Source organism: Cupressus sempervirens, chromosome 4, assembly GCF_028749045.1.
Source record: "Cupressus sempervirens isolate cs-2001-9-10 chromosome 4, ASM2874904v1, whole genome shotgun sequence".
In the NCBI taxonomy this organism is placed as follows: domain Eukaryota; kingdom Viridiplantae; phylum Streptophyta; class Pinopsida; order Cupressales; family Cupressaceae; genus Cupressus; species Cupressus sempervirens.
The window spans coordinates 90,271,838-90,283,055 of record NC_143121.1 but is presented as its reverse complement, the minus strand read 5'-3'; positions in this window follow the sequence as shown (position 1 = coordinate 90,283,055).

The window sequence follows — 11,218 nt, the reverse complement described above, 5'->3', positions numbered from 1 at the left end:
AAGTAGTGTTGTAGGAGAAATTTTGCAACCTATTCTATCTATTGAAATTTAATTGATAAGGGATCCTATTGTCAGTGGGATTCCTGTCATTCTTTATCTGAGGCAGATTCAAGCTCTTTATAGCATCTAAAACTTGGCTTATCTCACTAGGTTCTTTCTTTTTTCCACCTATACTTTTGTGATCCTCCTTCCTATTTCCCTTATTACCAAACAACCTAGGGTCATCTCTTTTACTTTCTAATCTCCCTAAGATCCTCAAATTATTTTTTACATTTATAGCAATTCTGAGAGCATCTCTTAAAGTCATAGGTTCCTCATCCCTAAGCTGGTATGCCATTTTACCATCAAATGCATTTAGATAAGTGATTAGACATACCTTGTCATCAATTCACATGGCATACATTAGCTTGCACATTCTCTTCTAAAATCTAGTATTGAATTCAGTGACAGACTCATTAGGCAATCTCTTGATTTTATTGAATTCACTCAAAATGTAGCTCTGATTTTGCTTGTCACCATTTTGCTCTTTGAAACAATATTCAATGTCTTTCCAATCCATAATGGACAATTCAGGAAGTCTCTTGAACCATTCTCTAGCATCTTCAGTTAATGACTGAATAAACAACTTCATTATAAGATCTTCAGCTTCAACCTCATAGTCACTCATCATATCTAGAAAACTCCTTAAGTGATCCTCACAAGTGATTGCATTGTTCCCAACAAACTTAGGAAAACTTTTTCTCATTTCTTGTGGGATGGGGTTAGGAAAACTAGGGATTCCATCAAAACATATCTGCCGATAACCCTCTAACTAGATAGGTCTTCTTTGAAAATCAATCTTAGGATGATAGGGAACATTTCTCTTAGCATTATCCATTGTATTACTAGTACTAGCATCACCAAAAGGCTTATTTAGATCCACATTATGTGAAAAAGAAGATAATAAAGAAATAGGTATCTTAGTGGTATTTTGATTTACATCATCAGGTCCACCATCTATATTATCCTTAGGCATATTTGTAGACTATTTCCTGGTATTTTCTAGGAATGTAATCTTATTGTTCATCTCATCCATAGCTGCCTCATTTTCTGCAATTTCCAATTTCTTAGCTAGAGCATCCTTTTTTCTCCTTTTCTTTTCCAATTCAATATCAAAAAGTGACATGGAATCATGGATCTGGACAATCTTTTCTAGATCATAAATCTTAATGCCAATCTCCTTTTGTTTTCCTTTGTCCTACACCTATAGTAGGCTCTACATCTTTTACTCTATTGTTATCAACTTCTAGAGCACTATAGTTCCTAATTTTTTGTATTACAGTTTCTTCTAGATTCATTCTTTGAGTTTCAAACAATTTTTTCTCTTGCATCTTAAGCTGTTCAACTTGACCCACAATCTTAGGATATTAAGCACTAGCTGCTATCTCATTCTTCTTCTTCAAGGTAGCGATTCACCTAAGTAATTCTTGATTTTCTTCATAAGCTTTCATAATATTTTCTTCCCTTTCCTTTTGAAATTTCTTATTAATAGCCTCCTGCTCAGTAAGCTGCATTCTCAAGATTTCATTCTCAACAGGGTCAGGAATGGTAAACTTAGAACTAGAGGTCTTCTCATCATTGAAACTTTCAAGTTCTAAGTGTTTAGGTCTTACCCTTTTAGGAGAATAATCTAACATGAAAGGGTTTATCCTATGCTAGAAAAGATTATTACTATTCCTATCATCCAGACTAAGTGTATGTGGTTGCACAAATTTCTTTTGACATATCATTTCAGGAGTAGTGTAGAAATCATCATCAGATAAACTAGGATGAGATCTAGGACCCTTGCAGAAGGGTTCCTTTTTAATAGCAGAAAGGTAAGTATTATTTTCCCTTTCCATTTGCTACTGCGAATAATTTCCTTTATGCACCTGAGCTCCTTTAAATAGCCCAATTTTTCTTTCCCTTAGGAGGAAGATCAATTTGTAACTTAATAGCTAGGTTTTTCTTCACATTTGCCCACGTATTTTTCACACTTCCCATGATCTAAAAACTTCTTTAAATTTGACACTAGTTAAAATCTTTCTGAGTCACCACCCACATAGGGGAAAAGTAATGCAATAATCTTGTTGACCTAGTAAAATATCATGGGATTATCAAGAAGGAAACTGACAAATAGAATGCAACCAATCAGAATTTTTCTTAGGACTACAACTCTTTCTTGATGGATAAGACACCTCTACAAGGACCATACATACAAGTGTACACTTGTGGCATGGGGGTTTTCTCTCTTTCTTTTCAAATTCTCAAGGTTTGTCACTAGAAAGGCCCACTAAAACCATAGGTAATTCCCAAAAGATCTGACAATTGCAATACTGACATAGCCAAGGAAGGTATAGTAATTTAACACCTAAGATTATGTTGTGCACTTGTCCCCAGCAGAGTCGCCATTTTGTTGGTGTTTGAAACTACTGAACAAAAAAAAGCCCAATACTAGAGTGATAATACTCACATAACCTAAGGATTAGCCAATTCCTTTCAACAATTACATGTGCAATCCACTTGGGCCCAACATCAACAAAACCAAGGATGGTTTTCTACTCTTTAGGCTCTACAAAACCAAGGTGGGTGTACCTAGGGATGATTTAAAGAAAACGAATGTATGACAATTATCTTAGTTTCATTCTGATTCTCATCTTCTATCCTCAAACACATACGCAGCTCATCCAATTCCTAAATATCTTCAAATTTATATACATCCCTTACAAGTAGATCTGGTCATAAATCTCCCATGGTTCACAATTTTTTTCTAGAAATAGCAGCTACCTAAGGCTTAGGAAGTAGATGTGAATGAGTGGTGACCAACATTTGTAATTTTGAACAAAGTAGGATAAAAATGAATTTGATTTTATAATTGATTTGATATGTAGTGATCGAATTTACCTTTACTCACTTTTGACTTATGTGACCAGTGCCTTATCCATTGGGAAACATATTAACTATTGGCAAGAGATCTAATTCAAGTAACTTGTAAATGAATCTATCAATCGTAATCACCCATTCCCATTCTTCTGAATTATCCATTTCATAAACTCACAAAATTTATTGATCTATTGAAGAATTTACTTAATCCTTTGAATTAAAAGCAACAACAAAACCAGTAACAACCCATCCAAATTGCATTCAATCAATTAAAAACTTTTTCAAATGACCTCAAAGTAAACAAACTCATAAAATGGAGACACAAATTTGGTGCTAATACCCCTTTGTATTATCCTCTTAGATGACTAATACAATGACCAATAGAAATTCAATGAGAAACCTAGAATATCTTGCTAATTCTATCATTTCTATATATTATCAGAGAGTACAAGTCTGACAGTAAACTCAACACATCTACATACAACTGGACCGACTGTACCTTTTTTGAACAAAAATAAAAAACTATACAACTTTTGGACCCTTCTCTAGCTGTGGAATCTCACTTATATAATGTGAGATGCAACAAGCTTTAGGCATAGAGAAATTGACAGGTTTCTTTTCACAAAATATATTTACATCTTAATTAATAGGAAAAGACAATGATTTATGTAACAGTAAGGTAATATATCATGATATTATCTTGGTAGGCCCCTCTTTTGTTACATCATCAAATGTTACAAATCCCATGATTTTCCTTTATTTATTCTGGTTCCTCAGCATATGTAGCTACTATACTGGCCAATGATGAGTCTTGTCGTAATACTTGCAAATCATTTTTTACCCGTGGGTTTTCACTATCTTCACCTTGAACTGACATAACTACTTTTACCCTTAATTGTTCTTCTATCATGTCCACATCCTAAGCCTCTAAACTTATACCTGAAACCAATTGGTGACCTTTATCTTCCTCATCTTTTGGATCTGGTGGTGTTGTGTCAATAATTTGCACCTCATCCTCCTGTACCTTATTATCATCTATTTCAACCTCTTCAAACTGCTCACCAGAAGCAATATTTGCCATCCATGTGTTGAACGGTGCATCATCTGGTCAGTTGGATTGTAAAATATAGTTTTTCTTTCTAAGTACATACTCAACCTCTTTATCAATACTAAAAAATTCTTGTTTCAAAGAATAAAAGAATAACTGGACTTTCACCAACTCTTCTATCATGGTGGCCCACCAAGCATGTCCTTTTTAATTGATAACCTTATTCATTCTCAAAAAAAATATGTCATCCAATTCCTTGGCTCACTCTTCCTTATTCTTTAATTTATTCTTTCTATCTATTTTATGAGGGAGCAAATCAAATTTCTCATTCTTGTGTTTTCTTAGATAAGAAACAAATTTTAGTTATAATGCTACCCTTCTCTCATCAATATCTGATAGATCATTAGCAATATCATATGTTTTCTCTATATGGTCATGGGTAGAACTTATAACAGAATAACACAAGAAGGTAATTTATTTCCTTCTCTTTCCCACCTTTTGACAATAGGTTTCAAAATCTCTTCACGGACTTTCAATTCTTCTCATATACTTATTACCTTTTCCAACTAATCATAAAAAAATGGCCATTCAATTTTATCTACCAGATACATTAGAGCCTTTCTCAATTTTTCTTCATAATGTACATTCAGTGCCCATAACTTTCTCTTTTCCTCTTCAAAATCCTCATCTATAAAATACTTAGGCCTCTTTGGTGTATCTAGGATTTCTATAAGTGGAGTGGATTTAAAAGGTTCCACTGGAGGGCGAGGATATGTAATCCTAGGTCTGGAAGACCTTCTTAACACGTTATTTTCTAGCACAATCCTCTTTTGGACCTCTTTATTATAAGCCTCCAAAATTGTCTCATACTTGCTTGACAACTCAAACACTGCCTTTTCTTCTTTCTCAGCAGTGGCTAAAACAAACTGAGATGTTCTTACACCCATGTGGGCAGCTTGCACATGAGAAGTATCAGCCACTATTCTTACAACAATATTTCCCATCAATCCAGATTAATTTGGTTGTGATGAGATAGCTCTTGATCCTCTCCTTAATGACCAAATTACTAGCACAACTTGGCCTTCATTGAATGCAGTGCCCTAAAATTCCTTCTTATTTTGGTCTTGCAAATCTAGTTTATTTGAAACAAAATTGAATACTAGAGCTTCTGCTATGTCCCAATTGGGTAGCAAAAAAATGTTTGATGCTTTCACCATTTGCCCTCCCTCTTTAGGGGTTATATTATGAAATTATTTCATCATTTCTCTTTTTATCTGATTTTGTGGGGCAGTTTCATCCATCTTTAGATGCCTTGTTCTCAACTTATTACACCTATCTTCAAATTTTCTCATATTGGCCCTCCATGCAAATTGGTGAAAAAATTTAGATTTAACAAAGCTACCATCTGATAAAAATTGATGACTAGCCTACTCTATTATAGTGTCCAATTCCCTGCCTCTATAATCTACCACTATCAATTCAAGGCTTGGCATAGGAGACTCTTGAGGGTTTCCCTCATCCAATTCTACCTGAGTAATAAGCAAACCTCCTTGTGACCCTATTTTCTCAATCTGCTCTTCAGTGAGCTACTCCTCTCCAATCCACAAAGGGGATTGAGTAGGTGAATACTCCTCAACATGAGGACGTTGCTCCTTTATTACTCATTGCCTCTTGGGAGAAGGCTCATTAGGTCTCTCTTCTAGGACAACACTAGTGGATCCCATTATTTTCTTGCCCTTATCCACAGTGGCCTTTTTATTTTCAATTATGGTATAGACTGGCTTCTTTTGAACAATCAGATGACCAACTCCTACATTAGGAGTGAAAGCCAACATCCTCATGACCTCTTCAGCCTTATCTGGGTATGAATCAATGAAAAATTGTTTCTTCTCATTCATGGTTTCCATTATCTCAAGGAAAGTATTCATGAGCTTATTTATTTTATTGACCTTTGTAATAACATTATCTAGAGGACTATAATCCTTATCAAAACAATGAATGAATTCCAAAACCTTGGAGTAAAATCTCCATTTTTCCTTTTTGATTTCTTGTTCCTGCAATGAGAACTCATTTCTTATGATGTCCTTTGGATAATATGAATCATGTTTTACCTTTCCCAATTTAATTCTAAGCCTTAAGGTCAAATTATAAAATCCATTAGTATCAAAAAAATGGGGATGGGAAACAACCATTTTGTATTGATCTAAAATTTTATGTAAAAAGAGCTAACCCCCTTTAGTAATTACAAATTGATGGGCCATAGTACAAGTAGGGAAAATTGACCACAGCTTCCTTTTCAATAGATATATTTCTTCCAATCATGCTAACTGCCACAACACTTTAGCCATTCCTACCTTTAAAGGTACTTGGTAGGGCAACACATGAGGGCTTCCTTTAAAACCATAAATTCTAATAATAGTAGAAATAGAGTATGGTATGATATCTCCCCAATTGTGTGAAACTTTCAAACTACTAGCATTATCCATAGGCCTAATGAGACTCATTAGTGCCTTAGGAATTCTGGGATTGTCACTTAATATGAGTCATATCAACTTGGAAGTGAAATACCTATCAAACCTGACAAAACTAGCATTCTCTACATCCTAGGTCATATTTGCACTCCATAACTAGACTAGTCATGCTTCTCCATCTTGCTCTCTGTTCAACTCCATTTCTTTACCAAAATATGTCACTCCCGTAAACAAAAACATGAGCATCAACAAAGAGTAATGGCCAATTTTTTTTTTCTACTTTTCCTTTTGCAATTCCAACTAGACCAGTATGAATTTCTTCAGCCAAATAAGAGGCAAAGTAAAAATAATATTTACACCAAAGGAAGCAATCTGAACCATCATATACATGAGACTAATGAGCATGACATTTTTTTCATCTTCACCAAAACTCGACATAAGGTCCTATATGCCTCTATGGCCCGAGAAGTGAAAAAATCTTTTTTGAAAGGTTCCCTAGAGGCAATTGTGATTACTAGCAAAGTTCCAATTGTGCCAATATGTTCCCTTGGTGCACCTCCCCTAATCACATCCTTATTTTCCATGTATTCATTTTCTAATTCTTGCAAATTAATTGGCACATGATAATCTGTCAATGGCTCTAGGCGAAATACTTCTCTAATTTCCTCAGGACTAATTGTAACCAGAGGCACACCATCAGTTCTTCTTACTACTCTAATTTCCCGATCATAATTTTTAGCAATGGCTTCAAGAAGGTCATAGTCCATAAAAACACTAGGAACCACTAACTTTCCCAAATCAAAATTCCAAATGTTGGCATGTGGGGAAAACAGATTCCTCTCTGAAAACCATTTCTTGAACAAAGCAAGACCAGTCTGAGAAGTTTTTGCATCCCTAACCCAATTCCTCTTATCATATAGGCCATCTACAACTTTTAGCCTAGGGTTTAAGGAAGTTAATTTCTTAACTTGCACAGTCTTAGTGGTGGATTCTCGGAGTAATTCTAGCAAATCATCCTGAACATTTCTAGCTAAATAGTCCTTTTGCCCTGAGAAAACCTTCTTTGGAGGCATTTTGACTATAATTCGTATAAATTAAAAAGCTACAAAGATTATTGTATATAGGAACTTACTTTATCTCTGCTTGTTTGCTCTGTAATTTTGCAATTATCTTGCGAACACTGGGGAAACTATTTCACCTTTTACTCAAGCTTGACACAATGTTCTCAATAATCTTCGCCTACTCAGAAAGCTTGAAATTTTGTTCACTTAAGATGAAAATAATGCAATCTTTTGCAATATACTCTATTTTTTCTCGCATGTAAAGCCTTTGTACCTCATAAATGAACTATAAGGGAAAAACAGAGTCGCATCACCTTCCTTTTTTAAATTTGCATCATTGATCTTCAAAAAATCCTATGACCTAGGAGTGAAAACATGGATGAATCATCTTCTCCTTGACATGTTGGTAGTCAAACCAATGAAAAGTCTCCATGTGTGCCTTTCTCTCATAGTTGGCATTTCAAACTGGACCCACTAGTCTTCGAGGACATGTGTCACCGTGTCGCTATCTCGTTTTGCATGAAGAGTGAGCACATCGCCTAAGTGAGATAGTGACAACCGTTGATCTTACCTTGATTGAGCAAAGGAAGATTAATTCATTTTATTAATACAAAATGGTGGGTCCACTATCTATTGGCTTTTCTCACTATGTCGCTACCCTTAAACTTCGAGCACTTCTCCATATCGACTATGCGATAGCCATAGATCTTACTTTATCTAATGGCGAGGAACTTGCATTTCAACCATATAAAATGTGGTGGGTCCCTCGGTTAGCAAGTTGTGTTGAGTAAAAAAAGAGCAATTCATTATAATGACTTGGAAACAATCATTGATCTCCCTTTGATCCAATGATCCTTGTTGTTCATCTGCCATTTGACTTGGAAGTGGGTCTGCATTCTTGATGACATTGAATTGTCTTGACATGCTGGTATATATATATATATATATATTACTTTTTAATCCGCATTGTGACATCATGTCTTCTGGGCCTCGCCGTGTTTCTTATTTTCAAGCGAGTCGCTACATCACTATCGATGAAGCACGAAGCTTTTTCAGTTGCGACATAGCAACCTTTGACGGATTTAGAGTTTCTAGCACATATGTTCTTAGTAGGATGCCACCGTGTCTTGGGAAGATGAATAACTTCTGATGCAGCATTCATTGGGACCCACCTTCTAGAACTATTTTTACATTATGAAATTTTGACGAGTCGCTATGTTGTTACCGGCAAAAGCCATTAACTTTCTAGTCACAACATAGTGACTTTCAGTGATCCATAAAAATTCGGCGCTAGGGAAAAACTCAAACATGGTAACAATAATCAAAATGACTGACACATAAATAAAAGCACACTTTCTAGAATATCTTTCTTGAGATCTTCATAATCACCACCATTTTGAAAGAGTGTCATCCTTTGCATTATCTGGCAAATCACTGTCTACCAGTGAGGCACAACGATTTCCTAGTTACGACATAGTGACCTCCGGTGAGAACTATATTTCGATGATGGAGAAAAGATGATACGTCGATCATAATTATACCAATTTGTACTACTATTAGAACAACAAACATCCATGTTTATGATATTACATGGGAATTCCATAGTTGCCATCAATTTTAAAGGTTGTCACTTTCTTCATTTTTCGGTCAATTGCTACATCACTACCAACAGGGCACACAGATTTTTTGGTCATGACATAGTGACTCGCCAAAAAAATTTGAGTTTTGGTGACACCACTTTCAACTTGCTCCACGTGCATCCTTTCTGACACTAGTAACTCTGGGATGGAGCATCTGACTAAAAATTGTCCAAATCAATGTACATTTCTAGCGTCAGTTCTCACTTTATGATACCACAACTCAATTTCCTATGGTCGTTATGTTGATATGGTAAAAAACCTAGCATTTTATTACAATGATAATGCGACAGTCGTGGATCTAGCCAAGATTAGATGGTGAGAAAGTCTTTGAAAAAAGGTACTCAACATGACTTCAAAATTAAGTGGGAAAGGAATATTTTCTCTTTTAAAAGACTTCGCGCTAGGATAAATCCAAAAGGGACAAAACCTAGGGTTTAACAAAGATTTTTCAAAGGGTAATAAAATTGAAAGACCAAAAACTAGAAACCCTAACCTCTAACAATGGACTCAAATCTGATTTTTTTACACCTAGATTGGGAAAATTTATCTTGCAAAAAATTAGACGAACAAGTCCATCATCCATTGATTGTCTAAAGGACCTCTTGGTTTCAATGGGCCAAGGATTCTCATATGTATTTGTTTGTTCCATGTTGGTTTGTTGTTGTTGGGCTTTCAATTTTTTTGAGCTCTAATTTGAACTGCCATATAATGACAAAAGAGGAAATTTTTGGTTGAAGGTTTTACTAAAATATTGAAAATTTGGATGTAGACAATGATAATCTAAGTCTATAGAAGATAGGGACTCACTATGATATAGACAAAGAGGTTTCAAGATGTCAAATCTAGGTAAGTTTCTAGATGAATGATGATAAATCCTAATAAGGAAACTCACTAAGAAAAAATTGTTCAACACTAGAATTTTAGGGATGCAAACTTTTGGGATGGTAGACTAGAAGTATGAAAAGGAGGTTCAAACTATTTTTCGTTATCTAAAAGCTATAATTTTTTGTTCAAACTGGAAGGACAACTCATATGGGTACCTTGAAATGTTCTTTGATTCTTCTGAAAAGGTTTTAATAGCTCTCTATCACAAATCTATAGCCCAGGTGAATTTTGAAAAAAAGATTTGGATTTTCTGATTTTTCTAATTTTTTAAAAATTATTTTCTTATTTTTGGCAAGAAAGATATGCACACAAGTGTTAGTGAATAGATTGTCCTCCGAAGAAATAAACAAAAATTAACTCTAAATACCCAGATAGGAAGACTAAATCAGCACTAATAGTTGGATAGGTCATCATTGAATTGATAACCTTCCTTTTAATTTTATTGGGTATAGCTCCCCGTACATGATTTACAATGAATTATAAAGCTGATATGCTTTTAACTAGAAAGCAATCAAGGTGATTAACATTCATCCATAGCTATGAAAATGAATCCCAGAGCTTTAATAAGTAGATACAAATGAAGACCATCAACTCAAAGTTTAATTGTCTACACTTATGGACAGCATATAGGTTTAAAAGAAGTAGAAGATTTGTTGTTCCAACATGGTTTAATCCCAAGCACAATGTTTGGTAATAAACTTATGTAGAATTCTTTATAACAAAAAGCATTAATAAATAATTACAATAGCTCAAAGTCCATCCATAATCATGACAAAGAAAATATTAACAACACAGAGTTTGAGAATATCTTTTTCCATTTTACTCATGCCTAAAAATCAATCTAAAGATTGGTATTTGTTGCATAAAAGATTTCTTAAAAAAGGCCTGCAATCCTTTTTTTTTTTCCCAAACAAAAACAACCATCTTCTTTCTATAGCGCCCAACTCATGCTAATAAAATCCTACCAAAAAAAAGAAGAACCCTTTCCTCCTCTTCCATTTACAATATATAGTTTTGTTGGGTGGTTATTTAGTTATAAAAATAGTTATAAAAACTAACAGGTTCGAAGGTGGTTATTCAGTTATAAAAACTAACATGTTCGAGTATGGGAGACATAACTAATTATCCCACCATTGGATCTCCTTCATTTTTGGATATGTTGGTGATATCATATTCATCTATGTTTCCATTGGAGCGATTGGTAAAATTATT